This window comes from Prionailurus bengalensis, chromosome A2 (genome assembly GCF_016509475.1).
Source record: "Prionailurus bengalensis isolate Pbe53 chromosome A2, Fcat_Pben_1.1_paternal_pri, whole genome shotgun sequence".
NCBI classification, from domain to species: domain Eukaryota; kingdom Metazoa; phylum Chordata; class Mammalia; order Carnivora; family Felidae; genus Prionailurus; species Prionailurus bengalensis.
In genome coordinates this window covers 146455333-146471291 of record NC_057348.1, presented here as the reverse complement: position 1 = coordinate 146471291, position 15959 = coordinate 146455333, and the positions used below count along the sequence as shown (strand labels likewise).

Sequence of the window (15959 nt, the reverse complement as noted above, 5' to 3'; positions counted from 1 at the left end):
TTGACTAAAGAAATGTGAATAGATTGATCAAGCTGGACAGAGCAGGTGTCCAGGTTGTCTGGCAATTATGCTTTTCATTGTAAATGAATATAAAGGCAGTATAGCTTTATGTATCAGTCTCTTCTGAGCTTTCTTAGCATGAATCAGTACTGATAAACGTAATCATTTCTGGAACCTCACTGAGAGAGACTTTTGGAGCCAAGAAATTTGAAAGACAGTCCTGAATCACCTGTCAGTCCTGAATTCTCCGAGGTGAACGTCACCCTGTGGAGACTCTCTGAACAGCTACCTTTCCCTGGCAGTATCGTCTATTTTGATGAGTGCTTTTCCATTGTCCTTTTTAAAAAATTTAAGTAAGCCCAAGATAGTTATATCCACGAATTGTTTCTGTCTTTAGAATAGCAATTATTCCACCCAGTGTGGGAAGGTGCTGCCCACCTATAAAAAAAGAGCTATAGAATTTGATTGTTTAAAAGGCATATTAAATGTAGAAAGGTTCAGAGTCAAGGAGAACCTTGTTCTAAATTGTTTCTCTGTGCACCTAACTTTTTATTATGGCACGTTGATTTCCTATGAAACTTAAAGTTTTTGTTTTTCAAATCATCTGTTATCAAGGCATCCGGTGATACCTGTCTGAATGGCTCTACCTAGGAACTCTGGGAAGTTGGGCAGCTGAAATAAATGTCTAAGGTTTATTGAAGCCCTTTTGGAGCTCCTGAGTTCAGAAGATGTCAAAGAATGGTATAAAACACATGTGCACATTTATGGCTGACTATATTTTCCTCATCTTTTGCAGGACAAAAATGGAAGAAACAGAGGTACTTTTAGATGGAGCAAAGTGAGCCACTGAACAGGTAGATAATTGAAAATAGCAGGGTGTGTGTATACATTAGCTCAATGAATTAGTATTTGTGAAGTCCTTGGTAGAGTACCCAGTGCATAGTAAATACTGTATGTAAGTATTTGCTCTTATGAAATTCTTTCAAATGTAACTGAGCCCAAAACAAACCAGTTGTGCAAACAAGAAAGTACCCCACAAAAGCAAGCCTTTGCTCCTAAAGCAACTGAGAACATCGTTGGTAAATTCTTTTTTTTAATCATTGGTAAATTCTGACATGGTCTCTGTGTGACCTGTCATGCTGGCCTGAGAAACTTACGGTCTTCTTAATCTTTGAACACCCAAAGTGTTTGCACACTCATCCATTTTTGAATTTGAGCATTCATTCATGATGGATGACCTATTAAGTGTCAGGTCCATTTCACTTTTGAAACAAAACAAACTCTTAAAAAATTCTTGAAGTAATTCCTTACCGTTTGGGGAATGAGATCACGAAACTTGAACTGTCCCCTTCCTTGGCCCCTGTGCCTACTTCTCTGGATCTGCACAGTTCCTGCCTTCTTGCCTCGCTGTGGGGAGACCTGGGTGTCCTGGTGCTCTAGAATCCCACCTTCCCTCTCATTTCAGCTCCTCTGTTCCCCCGGCTCCTCAATAGGTCAGCTCTGTTCAGGACAGGGAGGAAACGCTGGGAGTGGGGCCCACAGTCTGATTAGGTAGAGCTAGACATTTCTCTAGATGGCATTCATATTGCACCTCCTCTCCCCCTGCCCCAGCTTCTGTTTTACAATTTCTGTAGTTTATTCTTTTTTTTTTTAATTTTTAATGCTTATTTATTTTTGAGAGAGAGAGAGACAGAATGTGAGTGGGGGAGGGGGAGAGAGAGAGGGAGACACAGAATCCGAAACAGGCTCCAGTCCCCGAGCTGTCAGCACAGAGCCCGATGCGGGGCTCCAAACTCACGAACTGTGAGATCATGACCTGAGCCCAAGTCGGATGCTTAACCGACTGGGCCACCCCGACGCCTTGTAGTTTACTCTAAATATTCTGTTGTTTTATGTTTTGTCATGTCTCTCTTCTGCGATTTTTGGATATTACCTTTGGAAATTAACTCTTCTGTTTGGAGATGTTCCCGATGACATTGTTTACTTGTGAGAGCTGGGCGCTGGTGGGGCACTCGGTATGTCCGTGGCTTTCAGACCTTTATGTTGGAAGCCCACAGGAAGGGACCACTTGCTGCACCAGGAGCCAATGCACACCTTCGTGCACGTGGCTGTACAGTTTCCCGAAGTCATACCTTCGCTGTTTGTGAATTGTGATAGAATGTCCTACTCTGTTGTATTGGATCCCTTTTTTTTTTCTCTTTTTTCTCACGTCTTTTCTCTTTAATGCTTTGCATAACCTACAACTGCTGGTCAGTTGTACTCTGACAGGCTTGCAGTATTTTTAGGTGGCGGCAGGGGCACATGCTTTCTTCCTGGCCATATTCTGTAGTAATGTGCACAGGTCTCTTTTACCCCTACCCACTCCTTCAGACTTGCCTTATTTTCATTCCTTATGTGCAAACCTTCTCTTTCCTTTTGTAACTAAGCTTCTGTTTCTATTCCACATACTCCTCACTTCTCAGCTTTCTTTCTGTTTGAACTTTGACTTTTCCTCTCCTGACCGATAGCCAAGAATCATTTTACCGCTTTTTAAAAAATCTTATTTTTTATTTTTTAATTTTTTTTTTCAACGTTTATTTATTTTTGGGACAGAGAGAGACAGAGCATGAACGGGGGAGGGGCAGAGAGAGAGGGAGACACAGCATCGGAAACAGGCTCCAGGCCCTGAGCCATCAGCCCAGAGCCCGACGCGGGGCTCGAACTCATGGACCGTGGCATCATGACCTGAGCCGAAGTCGGACGCTTAACCGACTGAGCCATCCAGGCTCCCCTTGAAGAACCTTTTTTTAAAAAAATTTTTTTTTTTCAACGTTTATTTATTTTTGGGACAGAGAGAGACAGAGCATGAACAGGGGAGGGGCAGAGAGAGAGGGAGACACAGCATCGGAAACAGGCTCCAGGCTCCGAGCCATCAGCCCAGAGTCCGACGCGGGGCTCGAACTCCCGGACCGCGAGATTGTGACCTGGCTGAAGTCGGACGCTCCACTGACAGAGCCACCCAGGCACCCCTCATTTTACCATTTTGAATGAAACAGATTCCTGTGTACTATTAGGTCTCGCATATTAAATGTAATTTTCAAAAAGTAACACTTATTTTTCATTAATTCCTGTATTTGCTTATATCCCCATATGCAGTTTTTCAGAAACCTTACTTTTCTGACGGTCTGATCTCACAATTCATGCCCTTGCACGGTCCAGGGATCACAGAAGTCTAGTAATGCGGGAGTCTTCTCTACCCTGTTACCTTTTGGGTTGGTGTCATGGGTTACAGAGAGACATCTGCTGGCTCAAGTGTAGTGTTGCATTGTTATTCTATCCTGAAGTTTAGTGTGTTGTCACTTTTAGGACCTTAAAGTTTCATAGTGCGCAGGTAAGCTTGTCTGTTGGAATGCATTGAAGTCATTCACCTAATCCCTTCAAGCGTTTTTTTTTTTTTTTAGGATTTCCAACTCAACATGTAATGAACTGAAAAGTACTGGTATCATACCACCCAGTCAAGAAGCTGATACCTAATGGGGAAAAGGATTTCATGGCCAAACTAGATTCCTTCCCTTCATGTGCTCTTAGTGGGACCACAAAATGATAGTTTAGTAAAACACCCAGTAAGCCAAGATCCATTTAAAACTTCTGGAAATGATAATTCACTTTTCCAAGATAGTTAAGAACTTAAGTTTTACATGGTTTAGGTTTGCAGCTTGGTTGTATACGAGTGGTACATTTGGTCCTGGTTATAAGACTAGTGCTGGAAAGCAGGAATCTAAAATCTATTTCTTACTTATTTTGAAGCTGTAATTGGAATATTGTAATGGCTTCTGTGCAGCGCTTGTTGTAGCAAAATTTTTGTTCATTTCAGAGGCGAGTTTATTTCTCTAGGAATCATAATTATATACACCTAAGATTACTCCGTGCACACAACGGCTTTTAAAGATTATAATGTGCAAAGTGGTTCTTTTAAACAAAAGTAGTATTCACCTGTCTTTGAGGAATATTTCTAAGGTTTTGTAGGCAATAAATGAGGCAGCATGCTCCAGTTTTCTGTCCTTGTTTACTCCTGGTACACAATCCATGCCTGGAAGCCAGTGAAAAAACACCAAAATTTGTGTGTCAGTCCTTTTAATCAAGGGCTTTGAGAGCGTACAGGAGAGAGAGCTAAAACCGTGGCCTGCCATGGCTCCAGCTCACAGCAGTTGTCTCTTCTCCCGTCCATTTCAAAAGATAAACTGTCATCGAACAAGATCATACCGGCTTCGGGGAATGGCAGAAAAGGATGTTATTAATCGTCCAAGAGGACAAATTACGGCAGAAATCTAAACAGTATTTGGGAACATCAAATACTGTGTTTGAGTTTAACAACCCCACACAAGAAGAACGACACGCATTTTTTAAAGTATTTCATACTTGCCTAATTTTTCTGGCCATCTTCCTTTATGCCTGTTCGGAGAGGGGAACCTGAGAAGAAAATAGAAACTATTTTTCCCTTAATCAAGGCACCTAGATTGTCATGAGAAGTGGGAGAAGTCACCTCGGGTAGCCAAGCACTTCTTCTAAAAGCATGAAGGAAAGAAACAAGGCAGCAAACAACAAGATACGAAACAAAGTGTGTTATGGGTTGTGAGTTTTGAACTTCATTGCTTAAGTTGGCTTATGGTATTGTCATGAAATAAGAGGAGTGAAATGCTTGGTTCACGGCCAGCGCTCAGTGGGTAGCAGCCGCTGTTGCAGTGCACGAAGGTACTCCGTGGCACCCTCCGTAAATTCTTCTAGTTGTGTTTCTTCTAGGCAGGGATGGATTTGTTTTGATCCAGCCTATATTTTTCGTGATGGTGTGTATGGCAAAGGAAACAGTAACGTTAATGGCATTGATCATTTTCCCATGTTCTAAGCCTTGCGTGAAGAGTGTGAGGGAAGATACGGTGCCATCCTGCTTTTACAGAATGTGCGTGTTATAAGAAGGCTTAGTTAGACTAGCGTGTGGAAGAACTCTGTTACCTGGCCCCTGTTGGCAATCAGCACTAGCCAGTCTCATCACAACCATATGCTGGTTGGCTCTGAATAATGTTGCAGCTGTATATAAGCTTTAAAAAAAACTTTGTTTTACATTGTTCATTAGCTGTGATAGCCAGAAGGGAAAGTACCAGTTACTGAAAGAAAGTGGGGTTTAATAACAGAATTAAAAAGTAACTCAGAGGGGCGCCTGGGTGGCTCGGTCGGTTAAGCGTCTGACTTCGGCTCAGGTCATGATCTCGTGGTCCGTGAGTTCGAGCCCCGCGTCGGGCTCTGTGCTGACTGCTCAGAGCCTGGAGCCTGTTTCCGATTCTGTGTCTCCCTCCCTCTCTGCCCCTCCCCTGTTCATGCTCTGTCTCTCTCTGTCTCAAAAATAAATAAATGTTTAAAAAAAAAAAAGTAACTCAGAGGGGCGCCTGCGTGGCTCAGTTGGTTAAGCATCCGACTTCAGCTCAGGTCGTGATCTCACGGTCCGTGAGTTCGAGCCCCGCATCAGGCTCTTTGCTGACAGCTCAGAGCCTGGAGCCTGTTTGAGATTCTGTGTCTCTCTCTCTCTGCCCCTTCCCCGCTCATGCCCTGTCTCTCTCTGTCTCTCAAAAATGAATAAACATTAAAAAAAAAAAAAAAGTAACTCAGTTTTCTAAGTTTGGAGCATTGCTTTTTACAGTCTACTGGTTAGTCCTCAGGGATAGAGTAGTGGTAATATTTTCTAAAAAGTTAAAAGTAGCCTCTTTTAAAATGTGTGTAATCAGGGGGCGCCTGGGTGGCGCAGTCGGTTAAGCGTCTGACTTCAGCCAGGTCACGATCTCGCGGTCCGTGAGTTCGAGCCCCGCGTCGGGCTCTGGGCTGATGGCTCAGAGCCTGGAGCCTGTTTCCGATTCTGTGTCTCCCTCTCTCTCTGCCCCTCCCCCGTTCATGCTCTGTCTCTCTCTGTCCCAAAAAATAAATAAACGTTGAAAAAAAAAATTTAAAAAAATGTGTGTAATCAGAACATCCTCGTGTTTTCAGATGTACTTAGTATATCTTGCTATTTCAGTAGGAAATGGTCTTTTTAAGGTAGACAGATTCCTAAGGATTTCAGTATTTTGGGTATGTCTACATCAATAATGGGAAGAAAATAAATCCAGGACCTCTGATTGAAGAGGCAAATAAATATGTATCTATAACCAATTTTCAGTTTACCACCTTCATAGCATGAGTAATCAAAAATTTCCTTTTCGCGATAACTTACTTTCTTGTTTAGTTTTTGCTTTGGGGTTCTTTGTTTTCTGGAGTGCAGAGGAACTGCCAGTGGGTTCAGAAGTGGCTTGTATAGGGGCGCCTGGGTGGCTCAGTCGGTTGAGCGTCCGACTTCGGCTCAGGTCATCATCTCATGGTTTGTGAGTTCGAGCCCCGCGTGGGGCTCTGTGCTGACAGCTCAGAGCCTGGAGCCTGCTTCCGATTCTGTGTCTCCCTCGCTCTCTGCCCCTCGCCCACTTGCACTCTGTCTCTGTCTCTGTCTCTCTCTCAAAAATAAAATAAATAAATGGATAAAAAAAATTAAAAAAAAGAAGTGGCTCATATGTATCTGTGGAAGAGAGGAATATCCCTGTAACTTAAAATACATCGCAGGTATTGCCAGGTGTCAGAATTAATGCATTGGGAGTTTATTACATTTCATATTCATTTGCCTAATCCTAAAACTATGAAAGTCTAGGGCAAAGCAGGAGTTTAACGAGACAATCTGCTTGAGGAGCTCTCTTGGCCCCCCTCCCCTCCTCTTCCCATCTTTTTTTTTTTTCTTTTAAGATGAAATTAATGTAGGATTAAGATCAAAGATACTTGAAGGGGAAAATAAGGTGCAAAATAAATTAAGCTTGTGAATTTGGAATTGAAAGGTAGGTTAGAGGACGTTTACCTTAACGTTTTCAATTTGCAGGTAAGGAAAGTGAGTTTCCCAGAGCTCCTGGGGCTTGCACAAGGCCAGGGAGGTAGTAAGAGGTGAAACTGATCCTGACACATAGATAGGACTTATTCAACCAGAAACTTAAAGGGAATTTTTTTTTTCACCTTTACTGAGGTATAGTTGACAAATAATATGGTAAAACAAAGCATACAACAGTGATTTGACAGATGTATACCTGGTCAAAGGATTTCTTTCACTTCAATAATTTTCAAAAATGGCTATTTAACTCAGCCTCTTTTTGTCTTTTTTTTTTTTTTTTTTTTTCAAAATTTTTTTTTCAACGTTTATTTATTTTTGGGACAGAGAGAGACAGAGCATGAACGGGGGAGGGGCAGAGAGAGAGGGAGACACAGAATCGGAAACAGGCTCCAGGCTCTGAGCCATCAGCCCAGAGCCCGACGCGGGGCTCGAACTCCCGGACTGCGAGATCGTGACCTGGCTGAAGTCGGACGCTCAACCGACTGCGCCACCCAGGCGCCCCTCTTTTTGTCTTTTGTTTTTTGTTCTTTAACATACTATGTGGAAAGTATGGGTCTTAGCAGAATGTCCTGGAAAGCAGAGCCTACTCATACACCCAGTGCTGTTTTTTCCACTCTGCTACATTGAGGGTGGCCTGACATGTGCACAGACAGGAAAGGAAGAGAGAAGCCCAATCTTTGCCTCAGTGACCATGGCGCTGGTGTGGGATAACTTGTAAACCTGGAACCACTTCCTTTTCTAACAGTGGTTGCCCCCTGGGAAGTTCTGTGTCTCTCTCAGCTGGTGTACCCCTATTCAGCCTAGAAAACAACACCCCTAATTCCTGTAATCTAGGGGGAGGCATCCAGCAGATCCCCTCAATAAACAAAATGCTCCTGTTTGGAAGGTTCTTATCCATATTATTTTTTACTGGTATAGAAGCATCTGGATGGCTGTCTTAAAATGAATGCGCTTGGTCCCAAGTAATGAAACAGAGTAATTGGGCAGCAAAATGAGCATCACCACCAAGAAAAGTCCCACTATGTAATACCACTAGTAAAAAGCGTCATATTCTACCCAAAGGCTGTATCTTTTTTAGAAACTGCTCAACTAGATTGGTACATACTTGAATCATCCTTTTTTTTTTTTTAACTATAGAAAATGTACCCTAACCCATGTGAAAAGTATTGGTTTTAGATGCAGTGAATACCTGTTAGAAATCTAATCTGACCTAGAAAAGAAGTACCTTTGAATATACCTAAAAATAACCTAAAATTATTATAGTGATAAATAGTAAAATCCTATTTCTGGCTTCTGCTATGACTTTGACACAGGCATCCACACAGTTACTATTCAATTAGAAATTTTATTTTGACAGAACTCTACCTTATATGTATTTTTAAAAAGTGTTAGATTGCCTTACTTTTTTTCTTTGGTTGATTGATTGGTAAGTAATCTTCTAAACCCAGTGTGGGCCTGAATTCACAACCCCCAGATCAAGAGTCATATGCTCTTGCCACTGAGCCAGTCAGGTACCCCCACCGTTGTGTTACTTTTTTCTTTTTAAGTTTATTTATTTTGGGAGGCGGAGGGGCCGAGAGAGGGAGAGAGAGAATCCCAAGCAGCCTCTGCACTGACAACTCAGGGTTCGATCTCATGACCTGTGAGATCTTGACCTGAGCCAAAATCAAGAGTCTGTCACTTAACCCACTGAGTCACCCAGTTGATCCCGCTGTCTTACTTTTAATAGACTTTTTGGAGTATGTATATATAAACAGAGTATGAGAAAGCGTTGTCACAATACACTTAGGCCTCAGATTTTAACTTCGTAATCGGAGTATTTCATTGCATTTTGAAAGAATCCTGAATTACTTGAATAATTGAATTCTCCACATACAGTACATTATTATGCATTAATTTTTTAATAGCTTTTTTAAGTTTGAAAGATAATCCTGTTTGGCCACGAGGCATTTTTATGAGGAAAGTTTCAGATTATGTGGTCGAGGTGTGGGGGTCAGATGAAGATCCAAACATGGTTTCCCTTTGGTTCTGGGATTCGTTTGCATGGCCGTTTTAATTCAGATGGTATAGGAAGAGGAACAGTACTTTTCTTCTGCTTTCAGTGTGGAGAAGCACATTGTGTTTGCTCAGCACTTAAACAGCGCTGTGTCAGGTTCTTACTCGTGAACCGGTAGCTGGGAATGCCAACCTTGCTACCGAGGATAGTGTCGATTTTTATTTATTTTACTGTCTGTCTAGGCTCCGCGTGTACAGCTTACTCTATTAACCTGATGGCAAAGGTGGGTAGATTGGAGGAAAAAGAAAGCTTTGGTATGTAATGCTTTCATACTTTTCTGAAAGACGATGGTGCACCTGTCACGGTGTGTATTATAGCTGCGATATCTTTGGATCTTGTTTGAAACCCGTGTGTAGAGTAACATAAGTGGATGCAAAGAAGGAAGCACTCCTCAGAGCTCTGTGTAACCCAGACTGGCAGTAAACACAAGGGCTGCCGGCTGCCCGCTGGTTTGTGGAGATAAGACACGGAAGGGATGTGTTAGAAATGATTGGCTAGGGGGCGCCTGGGTGGCTCCGTTGGGTAAGTGTCCGACCTCAGGTCAAGTCGTGATCTCATGGTTCGTGGGTTCGGGCCCTGCGTTGGGCTCTGTGCTGACAGCTTAGAGCCTGGAGCCTGCTTCAAATTCTGTGTGTGTCTCTCTCTGCCCCCACCCCCCCGTCTCTGTCAAACATAAATAAATATTTAAAAGAAATGATTGGCTAATAGGAAAGTTTAAGCATCCAATAATGAATTCTTTTTAACTTTAAATAAATAAAGGAAGCTCGAGGCGCCTGGGTGGCTCAGTCGGTTGAGCGTCCGACTTCATCTCAGGTCATGATCTCACAGTCCGGGAGTTTGAGCCCCTCGTCGGGCTCTGTGTTGACAGCTCGGAGCCTGGAACCTTCTTCGGATTCTGTGTCTCCCTCTCTCTCTGCCCCTCCCCGGCTCATGCTCTGTCTCTCTCTCTCTGTCAAAAGTAGATAAACATTAAAAAAAAATTTTTTTTTAAATACATAAGAGCTCAACTCATTACCGAAAAGCAGGGACACACTCAGTTGCATTTTTACATGTTTTCTCGGGAGGGAAAGAAGAGATGGAGTTTGAACTAATTTGTTGGGAAGCGTGTTCAGATGCATCAGGGTATCAGAGTGTAAAAGAGGCTAACTCTCTGTGGCATAGATGATGGACTTGAACCGCAGGAGAAAGAAGCAGGACAGCGAAGCCCAGGCAGTAGTGTTAGGAGCATAAGTTTGCCTTTGGGTGTATTTATTCCCTGCTTCCTCCCTGTCACAGACTTACCTCAATTAGGGATGACTGTGGAATGAACTGTTAAGGATGCCATACAACAAAGAGGGAAGGCTCGGGATCCAGACTTCTGGGTTGAGATATGGCTCTGCCTCAAAGGCAAATAACTTAATTCTCAGTCTCCTCATCCGTAAAACATGGAGAGCATTAGTATTTACCTTTGTGGGGTTCTTGGGAGGATCAAATGAGTTAATGACATGTAAAGTGCTTAGAACCCTATCAGGCGTGTAATAAGCATTGGGCGTGTGTTAACTATTCCTATACTATGTGACCTTACTTAATTTTTAAAAATAATTTCATCCTCTCTCCATAGCCTCTGCCTAGAGAGAATAGACACTAAACTGATGAATGAGTGGATAATGACTTGAATGGTATCTTTACGGTGGTTGATTAGTAATGTAAATGCGTCTTCCGTTGTGGGTCACTTTCCAAGATGAGGCCATGTAAGCACAGCACGGATTAAATTAAATCCACATATGTATCCCTCCCACCTGTTTTCAAACATCTTTAATCTTCTTTCCTAATAAACCATTTTCTTTCCTAGGACTCAGAGAAAGGATTATGTTTGTGAAAAAGTAACACATAACACACACACACACACACAAAAAAGTAACAACTATTTTATGAAACAGTAATTACACTAAGTGTGAAAAACTCTTTTCTGTTTTATTCTATTCTCTGCTTATAGTGCATCTAATTTATTTTACAAGCCACTAATGGATTACCCTGCAGTTTGAAGAACCCTACATTAGACAAGTTTGACTCTTGTCCAGAACCAAATAGGGATTGTAACCCATATTCCCTTCCTTTTCATTCTCTTTCCATAATTGTCCTATAATGGAACTGGAATTCACCAGCTTTAGAGACACACGGTCACACTCACTCAAAAATGCCGTCCCATCTATTCAGTAAGTCCAGATTTTGTGTTGTCATAAGAAAGAGCTTTAAATATTACTGTATTTCAGATTTCCTTTTAGCACGTTTATAACATTAAAAAGGCATGTAGCTTGGGACACCTGGCTGACTCAGTCGGTGGGGTATGCAACTCTTGATCTCAGGGTTGTGAGTTCGAGCCCCACACTGGGCATAGAGCTTACTTGAAAAAAATTTCATGGGGCTCATATCACTATAAGACAGGGTCCAGTAAGCATTGTCAGGAGACCGTTTAAGGTTAGGTATGATAATAGTAACCGATGTCTCAGATAATGATAATATAACTTCTGTTCCATCCCACCCTCCCCGATTAAATAAGGAATTAACTGTGTCGTACAGAAAAATGATTTTATTGTTAGAACAGAGCTCCAGAGAGCTGTTATCCTGTATGGTCGGTCTATAGGCTTGGTTTGTTCCTTCTTTTTGGCCAGCATTGGTTGCTTGGGAGCCTGCTGCTTAGAGCTCTTCATGCCCCGTGGCCATGAAGCGGAACACACACCGCTCACTACCCCATGCTGAGCCTTGACTCTATTCTCATCGACTGAGTCCCCAGCCAGGCCAAATAACTGCTTCTTTTGAAAGATTGACAACCAAATTCTTACCAGATTGAAAATGCGAAGCCTTCCTAGATTGTAAACACTTGGCTTTGTACACATGCTGGTCACATTCATGACCATTTGCACGTTGCCTTTGGTCAGTCTTCCGTACGCTCTGCTCCACACAATAGCCATACTGTCCTGGCTCAGCTGGAGAGGTCTAATCCAACATTTTCCCATCTTATTTGGCAGAACTCTATTAAATTCTCTTCTTTTCCCACCCCCTTTTTAGGTTATAGTCTTCATTAATTCCCTCCATTCATGCTACCATGTTTCCTTATATTTCAAGTAAATCTCTCTTTTTCTAAGCTTTTTTTTCTTTCTTCCCTCTGTTAAGTTTTGGAGAGCCCCCAGTGATGCTAGTCATAGCTATAAGCTCAAGGGTAGGGATATAATAGTGGTCAAGAGAGAAGAATGGAGTATATTTGGAGGTACAATAAGGCATAGTAACCAATGTCATCAACTTTTGAATGATTTTAATTGTCTTAGTGTAGCCATCCTCTTCTGATTAAACTTTCTCACACTTGCATATAGAAAAATCAAAATCATTCTTAGTTGTATTAGTTTATTCCTTATGTAATTACTAGTGTTGTTACATAGTTACAATATACATTTCATTTCAGGTACATAGTATTACAGATACCTTATAAGTGAAATAAGTTTCTGTGGTGGGATCTGTGCACTATCACTAATAGCATCATTCCTAAGGGAAAAGTAACACCAGTTCTGAACCCCAACCCTGGTTTTGGGTAACATAACCAGGTATTTGAGGACTGTTTACTGTCCTTATTTCTCTTGACCATGCTTTTTGTCCTGGAAAGAGGTTGACTATTTTAAAATCATCTAAGTACTACTAGAGTGCTTCCATAATTACTTTTAATAATCAATTAAAATGAAAATCATGGGAGAATTCACAGTATTTTGAAATGAGAAATATGGTTAATCATGGATTTTGAAATGACAAGTCGCTTTTATTCTTTATATGTATGTGAATGTTTAGGATACAGTCTTAGACCTAGAGTTTGCTACTTTTAAACACTGTGTTTATTCTGAGGGACAGAACTTTCCCCCCGATTCAAGTTACTGGTTCCAGGTGACCCCGGCCATTTTCTCGCGTGAACACCAGAAATATGTTGTCTTTGCCTGATGAGACACAATAACCTTTTTAAATAAGACTGGGGAACAGCAGCCAGAAAATGCTTAAAAATAGAAAAGGCTATTACACTTTCTTGTTAGCAGAATATTAGAAGCATTGACTCTTCATAAGGGCATTTCAGTCTTTGTTCTCTGTGCTGATCTGGTATTACACTTTTTAAAATAATGATTACCTAGCAACACTTTAAATCCATTTTCATACTAAATCTGGAGGTAGTATTTTTTGTTTTTGGCTCGAGTTTTACAGTGTATAGTCTGAAACTTCCCGTATAAGTGGCAAGCTAATGGTCCCTGGTGAAAGTAGGATCAGAGCAGGGGATCTTACATGTCCTGGTGATGTTCTTGCTCGTTTAAAATGAATTATCTTGGGGCGCCTGGGTGGCTCAGTCGGTTAAGCCTCTGACTTCAGCTCAGGTCATGATCTCACGGTTTGTGGGTTCAAGCCCTGCATCAGGCTCTGGGCTGAGAGCTCAGAGCCTGGAGCCTGCTTCAGATTCTGTCTCTTTCTCTCTGCCCCTCCCGTGCTCACTCTCTGTCTCTCAAAAATAAACATTAAAAAAAAAAAAAACCTTTAAAAGATAAAATTAAATTAAATTAAAATAAATAAAATGCATTATCTTGACAAGATTTTGTGTTTATAAAATGACTTTGAACTTGCAAATATCCTAAGGATATTGTTGCCAAAGAGATACAAATAAAGACCATAATTTTTGTGAGGGTCCACATAAGCCAAATATGACATAGAATTACTGAGTTTAGTGTAGTAAGCAGCATTTGAAATGTGATTTGATGCTTAAGAAATTGTGCCCGACTTGGAGACACAAAGGCATACATAGAATAAAATACAGTATGAGTTTTAAGATGGCACCAAGGTATGGGATGGGAAGAGAGAAAATAGAGCCTTTCGGGTTTGGCAGCGTTGCCTCAGTAGCCACCTTGGTGGGGGATAATGAGTAAAGTGGGCCCAAAAAACCCCCAGGGAGGGACTTTGCACCCTCAAGTCTTCCACATCTACTAAGGACATTCTGCTTTCATCTGGTGCACCGATGGAGCTTTCTCCTAAGATTTTATTTGGGGGAATAAGAGTAGTTCCAGTGCTCACATCTAGTTTGAGAACCATTGTCCTGCCAGATTTAGATTTTCCTGTTAGGCAAAATACTTAGAGCACCAGATAGATAACCAGACCAGCTCATCATAAAGAGGAAAGGTATAAAGTCAGTGTCCTTATTGTCAGATGTCACATGTGCTGGTCATCCTGATGCACAGAGGGGGAGCGAGCACTGGAGAGCTTATTTTGAAATGTTTTGTTTTCTAAGTTGGGGTCCCCGTATCCAGAAAAATTCCTTAGAAACTTTGTATGTATTGGAGGAAAAGGTAAAACCCTTTTTTATTAAAGTAAGACATAATTTTCATACTTGTGGGTGATGTTCAAAAAAACATTTATTTTTTTTTTTGTTCATGGTATAATGATAGGGTTTCCCCCCAGCACTTTGCACTGAAGTTAATTGACTGGACAAAATGGAGAACAGGTGATTTGAAAACCATTGTAAATATTCTGAAAGTCCCCACAATGTTAGGTTGGATAAAGAATGTACCGAGAACAAGAAATATGGAAGTGTGGCACCATTTCAGATACATTTCTCAGTTTCTTTTTTAAAAAATCTTTTTTAAACAATGTTTATTTATTTATTTTGAGACGAGGAGGGGCAGAGAGAGAGGAGAGAGAGAGAATCCCAAGCAGGCCCTTTGCTGTCAATGCAGAGCCCGATGCGGGGCTATGACGCAGGGCTCGATCTCACAAACCATGAGATCGTGCCCCGAGCCGAAATCAAGAGTTGGATGCCTAACCGAGACCCCCCAGGCGCCCTGAAAATATCTTTTATGTGCAGGGGGTAATGGGGTGAAAGTAGGTACAGGGGGCCAGTGCAAAGTCAGTCGTAGGGAACGCGCTGCTGGTGTTCCTGCTGTTAGATGTAGACTCCTGAGCATATGTATTAGTACACTTTGCAGAAGTTATTTTTTGTTGAGACTTCTATGGCAGACAGAACTGGCAGAAAGTTCTTCGTCTGGTGTCTGGAGCATAGTAAGCAATCAGTAAACATTAGTGTCCTCTCTTCTTCGGTTTCTTCCTCTTGTTTTTAGCAGTGTATTTTATCTTGTTTTCCAGTGGCAGCATCTTTTAATGTAATGTTCATTTCAACCTTGAGCACTGCATTTTTCAGGTTCTGAAGCTCAAGCTTTTCTCCCTTAATAGAGGGATAGAGAGGTGGCGGGGGGGTGGGGCGGGGGGCGGCGGGTGGAGGTCAGGTGAACCCAGTCTGGCTCTCCTTTTCCCAGTTAAAGCCACAGATTGTTCTGGGGAGGCTTTAGTGTTCTTATTGCTTCTGATTTCAACAGTAATCGAAGACAAAACAATTGAATAAGAAAGGAAAGTGGCAGCAACTGTTATCAGTTGTTCAGTCCCATTGTCAGGAAGACCTACAATCTACTTGCCATGCAGATTCCTGGGTTCTACCCCCAGAGACTCTGAGTCCACTCTCAGGTCATTCTAACGCGCATGGTCCAAGGACTACGTGCTGAAAACCTCTTAATTCTAGAAAGATCCGTTTACACCATTGCTCCATTATTCTTGTTTTCATTCCTTGGTTGATCATTACTGTAGCACAAAGATCAGATTTCTTTTGAGAGTTTTCACCGCTCCTTGGTAATTCTGAGCCTCCAAACCATGGCTCAGAATTCTTGGCTTAAAAATAATGTGTACCATGCCTATACCAATGCATAACTCTTACGCCGTCATATAACAGGAGAAACTTTGGCGGTGGTTTGAGATTAATTTGTAAATTGCCGGTGTTGACACAATAATTCTTTCTTTCACTGGCATTGCCTAGTGAAGCAGTCTCACTGTGGTTTGTTCTCCTCGTGGTTTCCGTAGTGTTAGAGATTCTGCTACAGAAAAAACGAACCCTTTCTGGTTTTGAATCACTCAGGAGTTACTCTTGACTCT

At 41.8% G+C, this 15959-nt stretch overlaps 1 long non-coding RNA gene across 3 annotated transcripts in view; it reads left to right on the top strand.

Annotated features, from left to right (window-relative positions):
- LOC122488756 overlaps positions 1-15959 on the top strand; it is a 176784-nt gene that overhangs the window by 121677 nt on the left and 39148 nt on the right. For all 3 annotated transcript variants that reach the window (XR_006298684.1, XR_006298685.1, XR_006298683.1), the window contains exon 5: positions 797-854. This is a non-coding gene — a long non-coding RNA (uncharacterized LOC122488756). The remainder of the gene's footprint in view (positions 1-796; positions 855-15959) is intronic.